Raw genomic sequence first — 15,166 nt, 5'->3', positions numbered from 1 at the left:
GAAATGAATTAATCTGCTTGTTTTTCAATCGAAATGCAAACCTTTTATTAATACATACAAATAATTCCGTACAAACACAGAAGTTAAATAGCACTAATATATTTAGCGAATTAGTATTTACGTTTTCATTTTCTTTGCATTTATATTTAATTAAAATCACTAACAAACGAGTTTTGTAAAAGACTATTGCAAACTAAATAGCAGATCTCTTCATGTTTTTTATTTTATAATTGTATGTTTACACCTTTTTGATTTTAAATTTATAATTTCTTATGGAATTTTAAAATTATTTTTCTTTAATTAACAGCCATTTGATTTCTTGACACAACTAATGCGAATTAAAATTTAACGCACCAATAATTAAAATTTAACTATATCAATCACTTAATTGTTATTTAACTTTTGAAAATATAAAAATAATGCATTGTCATCCAGAATATATATGTATAAAAAATTTTGAAAAACAAGTACATCAAGAAACGATTAAAAATAATTTGCGAAATTTCAGCTTTATAAACATTAATTAAGGTAAATAAATTAAAAATTTATAAATACTGTTTTAAAAATAAGAATTACATAAATTTATTCCCAGAAAAATGAATATGAAGCTGATTTTATCCTTGAATATGCACTGAATAATTAATTTGGCAATTAAAAGAAATAATAGCAATAAAATATCAAAGAAAACAAATTAGATATTTTAATTGCAGTTCTTTCCTCCCTTTTCTTTTTCATATGAACATTGAGAAAGTCATTTTCCTAATTTATTAAAAAAAAAAAAAAAGGTAGACAAATTTACACAAATGATTACATTTTATATTCAACAAAAACTTTTGTCACAATTTAATAAAGAAAAGAAATGAAAGTAAATCAGAACAAATTTTATATGCAGAATTAAATTCCTATCATAATTTAATAAAAATAAAAGACGTAAGTTTGTATAGAAGAACAAATTTTAGAGACAACAATGAATTCATATTTTCCCCTGTATGGATTTCCAAATATTTAAAACACAAATGTGTAGTTTCATTTTCATTTTTTTTTGGTCCATCAAATCTCTGTAAAAAATATTATAATTTAACAAAGGAAAAAAAAGCTTTAATAAATTTTAGTTTCAACAACCGATTCCTGTGATTATTTCTACAATAATATTTTTAATTTTAAAGCTTATATTTTATATTTTAAAACAAAAGCTCTTAATTTTTATTTAAAAACTATTTTCAATAGATAAGAACAAGTAAGATAAACTAAATAAGTGTTTCTCTACAAAAAAAAAAAAAAAAAAAAAAAAAAAACCTTATGTAGACGTAAAGTCAGGATGAATTTGTTATCGTCGTTTGGAAACAAATCGGGATCTTACATGCTTGCCTCAGGGAAAGATCTGAGACAGTGCTAATTTTTTGGAATTGGATAATACTGGAAAATGAGTTTAAGTCTAGCAATTTCGATTATAAATCAAAACAGTCGAAAACTAGAAGTCGGGGAGAATGCGAGTTTTTTTAGAATTATTCTTAAGACAATTTAAATTTCTGAACTAAAAGTATGATTGTGGGGCTATAATAGTATTATTTACAATTGTTGCTCATTTCGCCAGGCACATTTCTGAAAAAAATCAATAAAAAAATACACGAAATGCTGCCACAATAAAACAACTTGTTTTTGAAAATCTGTTGAATCCGCTGGAAAGATTGAAGAATTTATTAAAGAGAAGAGATAAACCTCTTTGGCAACAAAAATTGATGAAAACTAGTTTTTTTTTTACTTCAGATAATTTGATGTTATTTTGATTTTTTAAAAGCATATTTTATTTCAGCGTGATTTTACCTTTCTTTTTTTGCCTGGAGTATTTACCTTTGACAGATTCCCATAGAATTCTTCGTCAGAAGCCTATCACAATAATAAAACATCAGTTTAATTCAGCCAAAAGCAGTAATATTTGATATAAATTTAATATGGTCTCTCAAAATGAATATATTATTTAAATTTTAAAATGTAGTGTTACTAATATAAAAGTTCAAATATGTTTTACATAATAAGAAATATCAAAGAAAAGTTAGATCATTATTTTAGGAATTTGCTTGAATCCTTTTTAAACACAATTCGGAGTTGGATATTTCGTTATTTTTAAAGTCAACATCCACAGATAATAAAAATAATGCAATAATAAAAATATTCGCATGACAAATATTAATAAGAGAGGATGGCTTATACTTTACAAAAATTCTTTCTTTCATAATAAATCTTATTTACCCAAGCATCATTTAGTCCTTTTGTTTCATGAATTCAAATTAAGGATATGATAAATAAGTAAATATAATAATACTCGATTAACCAATTCCCGCATTATCCTGCTTATTTAAAGAAATAATATGAAGAATAATTGACATTATCCAATCACTGAAGGCGGATGTCTGCTTAATCAATAATTCTGCAATGGCTTTCAGTTTAAGCTTTTTTGCCTCAGGTCTAACTTAAAATATAATCACTTATCATTGAACAGCAAAATAAGTTTAACTAATCAATAACAGAATGAAATATGCTCATATTTTGCTTTAAATGCATACATTCATTTTGTATAGTGTACATGACTTTATATTTTCTGCCATTGAATAATACTTTATAAAACTTATCTACGGCATATACAGTATTTTTATTCTTTGTTTTTTACTGTAATAAATTTTTAAAATGTACAGCTAAGTATATAATAATTCATTTCTTTTCCATTTATTACATTTTTAAATATACATAATAAACATTGTATTAGCCTGATTAAAAAGTCAGAAAATACATAGAAGAACAGGTTTTGGTACATCAAGCGTGTTTTTAATGACATGACGTCAGTATTTTTAGAACTAAGACTTAACCAATTTCTTAGTTCTCCGTATTGCGTTTTCGTCACATAGGGTAATTGGTAATCGACTGTAATTATTTTGTTTCGTGATTCAAACGGTGACCGTATACACTCGGAGCTCTTAATTAAGTTCTCGAAATATGCAGAAAACGATTTTATGCTAAATAGGAAATTCTGTACCTCTTTGGTAGACATTCCATATAGCAAATTTTAATAGCAATTACTTCGCCATATACAATCTTGATCCATTTGCCCTTTTATAATTGTTGCAAAAGAAAAGAAGGTATAAAAACTTTCATTTTCATAATCGTCATATCATATTCATACCTTATCTGTAATTAATAAATTAACAAACCCACTCTCTAATGAGACATTACAAGGCGAGGCATAAATAATTCCACTGCAGACAATCGTTGCGACCACAATAGGAACGACGAAACCTGGTTTTGAAGTGACAGTTTTACTAAAGGATTTTTTTACAGATGAAAGAGCGAGAAAGCCTTTTCGTGAAACATTGGAAGTCTGCGTGCGAAGAAAGTCGTTTCAGGGGTCGTTGAGAAAGTTAATTGGTTCTTTCATAGTGGCTGTTTTAAAACTGTTAAAAGAGTGTATACTGATGCCTAATGATGTTAAGTTTGAGTAATATTTAGCTCAAATAGTTTAAGGTTCTTGAGTTATTGATAAAACTATGTATCTAAGGCAAATGATTCTTTTTTACTTTTTACAATGTTTCATACATATTGAAATGAGTTGAATTTAAATTCGATGTTTATACAGAGTAGTATTTAAAGTAATAAGGAATTTAATAAATAATTTCAGAAATTATAGGAAAGGCATATAGTTATAATTAAAAAAATATTTTGTCATGAAAAATATCATTTCTCTTACTATTAAAAGCCTTTTTCTAATCGGAACGATATGCTTTTTAGCCTTTAACAGTTTAGAAGTTAGTTATTAGGCCAGGATGAATGTAGACAACTATAGCATATTCTCACTTTATAACCTACTCATTTATAAAAGAAATTTTAAAATAACTTTTTACTTTGCTTATTTAATTAAATGGTTCCCCTTTTCTTTAAAACAATATACAGAAAACCAAATTGCTTACTTTGTAACAACATTTTTCGTTATTTCGCAAAGCATAGAAATGGAACATCGCAAACTATGCATGGTTAAACTAATAAATTAGTGTACTTTTGTCTTTTAAAGGTTTTTTCGTGAACAAATTTTAACGAATAATTTTAATAATTAATTGTAGTTAAAAAGTGAGATGAAGGTTAAATTAAAAAAAATATTTTTTTTTGCATTCATTATACTCAAATAGATTAAGATAGATTTTTAAAAATTATATACATCTATTTAAGTTAAAAAAAAACAACTAAAAGTGCAATGAAGAACAAAGGTAAAATAATAAATAAGGTAAAGGTTGTAAATGAAAAGTAAAAATATATTCTTCGCCATTTTGTCTTACAATTTGGCCGAATTTGGTATTCTTAATATTGGTAATTGGAAGAATATTTTCCTTTTTTTCATAATTGTTACATAAAAGCAACTATTCATTTGAAAACATTTTTTAAACATTTTATAGCCGAGCTTCTTTATCAGTATTTTTCTACTAAATGTATGAATAACTATAACATTACAAAAAGTTGATTTTAAATGAAGAAATCTTAGAAATAAGTAACAGTCAGAAAAGATCAAATTCAAATTTTGACAAATTAAATTTTGAAGATTATTAAAAAGAACAATTTTTAAAATTTCCAAAGTATTAGTTCATGCATAATAACTTTTTCTTTTAGCGACATTGACACATATTTTTCGATATATATGCCAAGGAAGAGGGAAATTAAAAACAGAAAACGTTTACATTTTTGTATTATTAAACATCCAAAATTTCTGATATTATATTATCCCTTTTCACTATTTTTCTTCTGTTACGCATTGAAATATTTTTGTCATGAAGAATAAAAGAACTGAAGCTAACGTAAGTGAATGCCATTTCACGTTTTAAGTTTTAAAATTTAATTTTCACGGTAAGTATAGAATTAAATATATATATACAATAAATCTATACTTATATAAAGCTCAATGTGTGTGTGTGTGTGTGTTGGCGCTCTACAGGCCAGGCCATTTGACCTACAGCTACCAAATTTGGTGCATATATACCTTTTAGAGGTCGGGAATGTGCATCTGAGGTCCCTTTTTTGAATTTTTAATTAGAATTTTGATTATTAATTAAAAACTAACTTTCCCGCCAAAAAATCTTTCATTTTCCCCACAGCCAAATGAGTAAGGCTTCAGTTTTTTTTTCCCCAACAGTAATGAGGCTAGGGTTAACATTTTTCGGCCGATTATTTCAAACGATTCTGTTTATTTTCTTAATGTTTTATGCAATTAAAATTAAACACTCTTAATCAATCGATCTGTTCATGATGAATCTGAGAAAATTTTGTTGACAAATTCTTGAGATATTACATAAATTAAGAAAGATATTTTTTAGTGCCCATAAAGTTTAAGCGCTCAATGACTCTGTTATCAGTAATCATATTATAAAAAATGCTTTGTTTCAGTCAAAAATATTATTATATTAATTGCAGATTAATTCTTTCCACTTTAATTTAAAGCATAAATTCTACGGGAGCTAACAGAAAATCAGAGATATATAGATTATGTTATGACTGAAGGCCTTTATAATATTATGAGTGAATTGAAATTTGAAGTTTTAAAATATTTTAATGAAGAAGCTATTGAAGTAGGAATTACATAAAATATTTAATTATTAAAATTTTAACGAGCATTAAGATTGACAAACCGGCTGGTCGCCAAAGGCGGCTAGTATACAATGAATGAAACAAATATTATGTTCAAAGAAAGTCGAATAAATCCAAACGATTTTTTTATGTAACGAGAGTCTACATACAGGAAAATATTTTGATATCGCTTATAAAAAAATATTATATTTAAATGTTTCGTCAGCTTCGTTTGAGTTAAAGAGCATCTTCTCAATATAATATAGAAAATATTAATTCGGCACAAGATTTTTTTATACTAAATTATTCAACTTTCCTTCAATTGAAATTATCTTTAAAGGAATTTCTAAGTTTTTATAAAGTTTACTTATAGGAATTCTCTTCTATTTTAAATTCTCATTAGCATTTTAAAAAGCAAAATATTTTCAGAAATTATTAGTCACAATGAAAATTTCAGTAATGATGTAATGCAGATAATGGGTATATGATATAATTTTCATGGACTTATCTTTGCAAGAGTAAAATGTAATCTGTTCTCAATCTTTCTGAAATTCAGTTAAATAATTACTTAATTATAATCTGAAAAAAATTTCCATTTCCATTTCCATAAAAATTAAATCACATTAAATTTTTTTTTAATAAAAATTAGTAATTGAAAAATTTGCTGCAAAAAGAAGGTATCTGCAATGAGAGGTAGTTTTCACAAAATAATCACACTTGTGCCACGCCTTATAGATATATTTTTGAATGAAAATACTTTTCTATTATGTAAAATGAATTTTAAAACATTTAACAAAAATGTTTTCATTTAACAAATATCAAATAAATTTTTAAATATTCTTGAAAATTTTCCAAAAATTTCAAAAATTGGATTTTTTTTTGTAGCAAACATTTTAATTTTATTTTGACAACTTCGAAAATTTTCTCATAATTGGTTTAAAAATCGTTTTTTAAAACAATTTTGTAAGGAATTAAAACTTTCTGTTTAATATAGCATTTTACTGTATGATCGCCCTTTGAATAACATCATTTCACTAACTAAAATGTCTATTAAACCTCTTGATTTAATCAAAAATTTATTTAAGAAATCTGTGAAGATATTGACAGCTGCTCTAATGTTAAAAAAATTGGTGATCCCATATCCCTTGCTCTTTTAGATCATAATTTATTAAAAGTAATATAAAGTAATATATTATGAACTTTTAAAGAATTTGATTCAAGTAGCGAAGTAGGTTTGCTGAACACTAATACGATTCACTCCGGCGCACAACAAACTTTTCTTCACATTTTATCTGAGGGGCGCACATGATTTTTAGAAACTGCTAGGTGCAAGTTTCTAAAATTATGATAATTGCACAAACATCCATTATCCTGCATTACTTTGATTAGTGGAATAAATTTGTTTTATTCATAAGTAGTATTGTAAACTAGTTTCCTCAAATGTATTTGATGGTTACATTTGAGAGATTATAATGGTTTGGTTATGTTTGAATTTCAAATAAATCATTTAATTATAACTTCATGTTCATGACTATATTAAATTGTCTAACACTTAAGTCGTATTATTTTAATTGTTTTACTTAAGTTCTTTTTATTGTCTACATGAACTCTCATAACAGCCTTTTTTTAATTCTTTTTGTAAACTATACAAGTTTTAAACAGAAACTTTCTTTCGCTTTAAACAAAGGAAGAAAGTCAAGCGATTTAATGTTTTAGGAAACAAGTGAAACGGTTTGAATTCCAAGGTAACAAATTAGTATATTGTTGGAAATTAATCAAAAAATATTTTTTTTAAAAAAAATTACCAAAATTCAGAAGAAATCTGCGCAATTATTAATGTGATATAATTAAAAAAAATAATTTTTACATTTTTAAACGTTGTAAAATGTATTTTTATTCAATAATATTTTCAGATATTATAATGGAAAAACGTCAAAATTTCGTTGAATTTTTAAGTAATTAAAATGAAAAAAAAACGTTCCAATGTGTAAATTTTGACCCTCCAAAAATATAGATGTGGCACGCCTCTAGAGCACGAAAACACACACACACACACACACACACACACACACACACACACACACACACACACACACACACACACACACACACACACACACACACACACACACACACACACACACACTTGTCTGTTCTTACAACAGAACATAATTCTATCTCGGATTGCAATTAATCTTGATTTTGAAAAACTAAATAAAAATTCACAAGAACAAAAACTTTAAAATTCAATTTCCTTCTTCCTGTAATGAATATTAATCTGTAATAGCATTACTAAGCCTGTTAAAATGTGTTAAAAATACAGATATTCTTTTAAGATTATTTAAACATTTGCATTATTTATTTAGGAACAAGTAAATCTCGAGAATTAGCAAGTTTGCTGTTTCTGATCTCTCTACTTGTCTGTTTCTGATCTCTCTACTTGTCTGCCTATCACGCACACACAGACAGCATTAACTGCTTCATATAATGAAATATATTTTATATTTCGCTATTTTAAACCGATCATTGCTAGCCTCAAATTATCTGCTGTTGTAGAATCAAACCCTGAGTAAAAAAAATTTGACTTTTGTATTGTTTAAAACTGACAGTAAAAGAAATTAAAGCCAATAATTTTATTTGGTCCTGAGTGAATTATGAAACTCAAGATACATTAATAATATAAAATTCACTGTCATCATAAATATATTTTACACGAAGATTTCTCTTATAAATATCAACACTGCTTACTTATTCTCGTATCTCAATTCTGGATGCGTTCCCTGTCATTTGACGAAGAACGCTTACATTGCGTAGGTTTGGTTTTAAAACGTGCCTGAAAGGTTTAGTATCCTACACAGAGAACATAAATAAAAAATATATATTAAAATTTCTGATGCATACTTGCTAAGATTTATCTTTCAGAATTCCATTCTATGCTTTTGATAACAATTTAATTTTTTGTAGAAAATAGTTTTCCTTTGGAAATATTAATTTATTGTGTTTTTTAAATCACTGATGATTCTTTTTCCACTTGCAAAGTGTAATTTTCATAACAGGTGTATGAAATAAATTCGAGATGTACACTGCGTAGAAAAAGTAGAAAGGCACTAGATTTTTAAAAAAAATAGTAATAAGGTTTTTTATTTTTACTACAGTTATTTTTATAAGAATTATTTTATAGATCATTCACCCCAAAAAATATTAGTATCACTAATTGCCTTTGGGACCAGCCGGTTCACCAATCTTAATGTTTGTTAAAATTTTAATAATTAAATATTTTATGCAATTCCTACTTTAATAGATTCTTCATCAAAATATTTTAAAACTTCAAATTTTGATAGTCATATAATTCACTCATAATATTATAAAGGCCTTCAGTCATAACGTAATATGTATCTCTCTAATTTCCTGTTAGCTCCCTTAGAATTTATACTTTAAATTAAAGTGGAAAGGATTAATCTACAATTAATATAATAATATTTTTTACTGAAACAAAGTATTTTTTTTTGTAATATGATTACTGAAAACAGTCACTGAGCGTTTAAACTTTATGGGCACTAAAGAATATCTTTCTTAATTTATGTAATATTTCAAGAATTTGTCAGCAAAATTTTCTCAGATTCATCATGACCAGATCGATTCATTAACAATGTTTAATTTTAAATGCATCAAACACTAAGAAAATAAAATGAATCGTTTAAAATAATCGGTCGAAAACAGGTTAAAAAAACTACTTAAAAAACGATGGACTTAAAACTATAAGCATATACAAAAAAATATATATAACTAACATAAATACACTTTAATTACAAAAGCATGCAACTAATCTAAAAATAATTTAAATCATCCGTTGATAATGGTTGTCATGTCAACAATCAGAACACAATGCGCATGCGTGAATTTTTAACGCCAGTTACGGTAACGCAAATGTGTGAGTTTTTCTACGCCAGCTGGGGTAACGCTATGCAGAATAGAAATTTTTAATTTCCTTTATTCTGTTTTATTTTAATTCAAAAGTACTTCAGAATGAATCTGAAAGATCGATTAATTAAAATGTTTAATTTTAAATGCATAAAACATTAAGAAAATAAACAGAATCGTTTGAAATAATCAGCTGAAAATTCTTAAGCCTAGCCTCATTACTGTTGGGAAAAAAAACTGAACCCTTACTCATTTGGCGGTGGGGAAAGTGAAAATAATTTTTTGGCGGGAAAGTTAGTTTTTAATTAATAATTAAAATTCTAATTGAAAATTAAATAAAGGGACCCTAGGCGCACATTCCCGACCTCCAAAGTATATACGTGCCAAATTTGGTAGCTGTAGGTCAAATGGTCTATTCTGCTGAGCGCCAACACACACACACACACACACATTGAGCTTTATAAATAAGTATAGATTACCATGATATTCAAAAATAAAGTATGAATGATAAATAAAATGGTTACTTTCATTTGAAACAGTGTAAAAAAAAGTAGAAAGACAGTTATTAAAAGAACGAAATATAAGCAGTTTTAATAAGGAATACTCTTTCCATCCCCTTTTATAACTTCGAATATTCTGTTTGGAAGTGATTCGTACAAAGGTTGGATTTTTTTTTACAAAAATTATTCCCCCAGGTATTTAATGCCTCTCGAAGCTCAGAGAGCGATTCAAACTGCTTCCCACCAGATTATATTCGACGAACAAGCATTGCCCGAATATTTTCTACGATATTCAGATCGTGGCTTTTAGCTAGCCATGGTAAAACCTGTACATTATTAGCAGCGAACCAATTTTTGACTCCATTAGCCTTATGTATTGAGGCTCCACTTTGTTGAAACATCCACTGTTCTCCACCTAATCCAGAGCCATAAGCAAGAAGCTCAGAATTCAGAACATCAATGTAGTCTGTATGCTTCTGCTCACCATTGAGAAAAACCAAACTTGCTCTTCTACAATAACCAACTGCTAACCAGACCATCAAACTTCCTCCTCCCATTTGTCTAGTTGAATAATATTGTTCTGCATTCTTCAGACAATTCCGGAAGTATTGATAACCGTCTGGAACATCTAAGTTAAATTTTTTTTCATCTGAAAATATCACAGAAGTCCATTCTGTGGTCCATGGTATGTGTTCCTCAATCTAAGAGAAACGATTATTAATATGTGTTTGTTTCCACTTTGAATGATGAAAACGAATGTTTTGGACTTTGGATGTAGTTGTATATTGTTTGCATGAATAAATACTGCTTGATTTTGAGCTTTCGCAGCAATTCCACTACTCCTTTTAAGCCCATGAGCAACTTTTCTTTCATCTTGAGGCGTTAACTTTTTAGGCCTACCAGTACTCTTTCTTATTCCATTTCTGTTTGGATTTTTAATAAAGTTAGAAACTGTATTGGGGCTGACTTGCCGTATACGAGGAGTCTCTCTAATACCTTTACCTTCAATTTTGTTTGCAACAATTTGAACCTTTTGAAAATCATTTACCTCTAGGCATTCTGAAATTAAAGCATCAGTGAAATTTCTAACAAAATACGTTTTCCTGAGAAAAAATAGTTTAAAAATAATTCTATACTTACTCTTCTACTCGTGCACATTCCACCTAATAAAAAATATAGTAGGTGTCTTTTTATTTTTTTTACATACTGTAAATCATGTATTCTCGTCTTTATAATTATAAATAGTGACAGCTATTTCATTTTTACATGAAAATAAAGAAAACATTGTTAAATAAAACCTACATAAGAATCAATTAGCCAGGATAAAAATATAAAAGAAAATTTACAAAAAAACGACTATCCTTCTACTTTTTTTACGCAGAGTAATTTTAAAGTCTTAGTATATGAATAAAAATATTTCTAAAACTGATTTCTTAATCTTCTGACAAAAAGTAAAATTTGACTGAAAAGAATATTCAATTGAAGATCATTTCTTTTTAAATATCAATTAGAAAAATTTAATGGAACTTAGAACTTCCAGATCAGAACCTCTTGATATGATGCATGAATCGTCTGCCTTCCTTTTATTTTTAAAGTTTGCCAGAATTCGTGCACAAGAAAACGCTTTTAATACCTCACAACGAAAAACTGAATATAAATGTAGTATTTAAAACAAAAAAGTATTGTAAAATATGCTTAAAATATTTTTAAAATTCAACAGAATTAAAAAAAAAGATTATTAAGAAATAAAATTTGTATCATTCAAAAACTTATTTTTTGAATTTTAAAGTAATATGAAAATGGTATTTATGGATTAATATAACGTATTATAGACGTTAAAATTTCGAATATTTTTAAATTAAAAACGTAATAAAAATTTTGAAAAATACTTTCATACCTTTACTATCCATCAAATTTAACAACTTCCCCCGAGAGTCTTTTCCATAAAGTGTCTTAAAATATTCAATCAAATATTTTTTAAATATAAGTCGCAGCAAGCCCTTTTTTGCAATATATAAATAGTCTAATAGACTAGAACATTATTATGTTAAAATAATTGAATCATTTTAGCTCCATGAATAGAAAGATTGAAATATCTTTGAGTATTTCTTCCTCCTCAAGCAAAACCATATATTATACATTAATGTATAACATGTATATATATTGTATAACATTGTATATATATTGTTAAACATTTTGAATATTTGCCAATATCATTAAAATATCTTTGTAATACAACAGTTATATAACAATATTTAGTTTAGGAATAGGGAAACAATGTTTTCAAAAAATATAGGTTCTATTTGGAAGAAGAGGCCACAATTTGAACCATGATCAAAGGACAAAGATGATACCGGAGCTGCTTCCATCCACCTACACCATCTCCGCCACATGAGTGGGAGAGTTTTGGACCATTCTCGCCAAATTTAATGTGCAACTACCATACATATCTAGTACATTTCTTAAGGGATTTGAGTCTGGAGATACTTCGGTTCAACAGTCCATGTCTTATCAGCAGTCTACAGTAAAAATAACAAGTTGGTGTAAAAGAGATTTATAGAATTTTAGTCAAATTATGAAATATTTCACTTATCTTGAAAATGTTTTCGACACTATTCTTTTCAATAGTAATTTTTATAATCTGTTATACTTGATTTTCAATTTGAAAGGGTAAAAATCCACAAAATGTAGTATCAAATGACTATTTTTTACATTGTCTCAATCGTCATTTTAAGGATAAAGCAGATTATGGTCTTGACAAAAGCTTTCTAGTTAAAGTTGCAACCTAAAACATGCAAGCAAAATTTTGAGCTATAGTTTTAACTACTGAAAGATGTAATTCAATACAACATCAACATATTTTTTAAAAATATATTTGTATTAGTGTATAAATGTAGGATAATATTTTAAATATAAAATAATTTGGTATTAAAAATAGATATCAAAGGTCGAGATTCTAACAGAAATAATTTAAAAAATCCATCACATTTATATTACATTTTAATTTTTAATGAATAGTTAGAATTTTTCTTTCTTACAATTGGGCTTATTTTCTGATTTTTATCAGCCCACCTGATTCTTTTGAGATTTATTTTTCTTCCATATTTTGATAGAAAAATATATTCACGATAGCTTTTCTTATGCATTAAGTATTTTAACTAATGGAATATTTTTGTCTTTGTTTTCTTTTTTACTTCTCAGTTTTCCTTATACCTCATAATTCATTTTTATAAATATTATAAAATACCTTAATTATTTTTTACTCAAATTCAAAATAAAATGGCACAATTTGTATGAAATCAAAATTTAATTAAAATTTAGTGATTTGCTGTCAATAAAATTTTGAAATTATTAAACTATACATAATTGTTATTAAAGACACTCAATTAAACAAAATTTCAGAACTTTTCTGCATCAAGAAATAAATGAAGAATTAATTACAACAAGAATTTCATCGTTATAAACACGAAACAATCCAAGCTTTTCAATTACTTTGAAAATTAATAGCTAAAAGTATGTACAAATAGCCTATTTCTACCAGAAGCTTTTAAGATATACGATTATAATCGTTTGCCTTTTCCTGTTGCTCATAGATCATTAATGGAATTAATGTACGTTATGTCATAATCACATGAAAAAAAGGGAGTACGCGCCATTTAATATCTAACCGGTATTTGTTTTAAAGTTTTTCTTCATGTAAGATCCACAGTGGGTTCCAATCTGAAACAGATGTAGTCCATTTGACATGTTTTAATTAAGCAAGAATCTATTTATTGCAGATCTACTATATTCATAGCATCTACTATATACATTCATAGATCTACTATAATAGCAATATAACATATTGCTATTATAGTTTCAAAAATAATATATTGATTACGAATGAATTATAGATTCCATTAGATCATAATGAACTGGATTTTTTATGCTAATTTCTCTAAAGTATCAGACTGTAATGATGACCTTAGTGCAATAATTACCAAACCGATCTTACTCTGAAAGTTTTAAAATAGAACAAATAAAAAAAAAATCAGAAAAAAATGTTTGTTTACGTATTCTAATATTGGAGGACTCATTACTTGACAATGGCTACAAGAATTATTATTACATTCAGAAACCAGAGGAAATGGTCTCCTCGAAACTTACTCGCAAAATTCTCTATTAAACTTGCCATGCCAGAAAACGCTTTACTTGGCAGCGATATACAATAGCTACGAAATATTAACTTTTCGTAAGCATTACTGAATACATTTTTACCAAATTTATCGCGTGATCCTTGGCGTATTATTTGGCGATTAATTCCTGGCGCGCGTTAATAGTACCCAAAAAACGAATTTGCGTTTTAGACACCTTTTCCTCAACCGATTGAAACCAAAATTTGTCATAAAATTGCTTTTGTAGTCACAAAATCTCATGCCAAATTTAATATATTTAAGTCAATGTATTTTTTAATTTTCGCGTTGAAATATTTCTGTAAGTACAGACCGACAGTCGGTCAACCCGTATTTGGATTTGGTTCAAAATTTAACAAGTGTATTTGACAAAATAGGTAATAAATCTGTGTGCCGAATTTTATCCATCTAGCTCTCTTCATTTCGTAGCTTTCATGTTAGATTATATTCGAACAGGCAGACTAAATAGATTTTACTCAAAATTTCATACGAATTTGTAAACTCGATAGAAAGACCATATACCAAATTTCAACAGTCCAGCTCAAAGCGCTTTTTAAGTTATTTTTTCACAATAAGATGGACATTTAAACGGAAACAAACAGATATGTGTTTTTCTATCTGAGAGAGGTCTGAAATATTGAGATTTGTCAAAATCTAGAGTTTGAATTTTTTGGTGATTACAATTGTTACTCTTTACTATGTATAAGAGAAAGTAAAAACTGTTACATTATATATGATACATAGTGATAATCTGTTTACTTGACAGTTGTCTACATATACTTTTCTCAACAAAGAAAGATAATGTATCGATATTTCTGGAACGAAACTGACGTTTTCAGTTCAAAAAACTTTTGCAACAGACTCTTTATTTTTCAGAAAACAATCCTACGACTAAAAAAAATCAGGGACAAAACAAAGAAAGGAATTAGACGATGCTCTGACAAAAAGAATTTCAAGAAAAAAAAATGGGTT

The sequence above is a fragment of the Argiope bruennichi genome, chromosome 5 (assembly GCF_947563725.1).
Source record: "Argiope bruennichi chromosome 5, qqArgBrue1.1, whole genome shotgun sequence".
Taxonomy (NCBI): domain Eukaryota; kingdom Metazoa; phylum Arthropoda; class Arachnida; order Araneae; family Araneidae; genus Argiope; species Argiope bruennichi.
Note: the sequence above shows the minus strand (reverse complement) of the source record.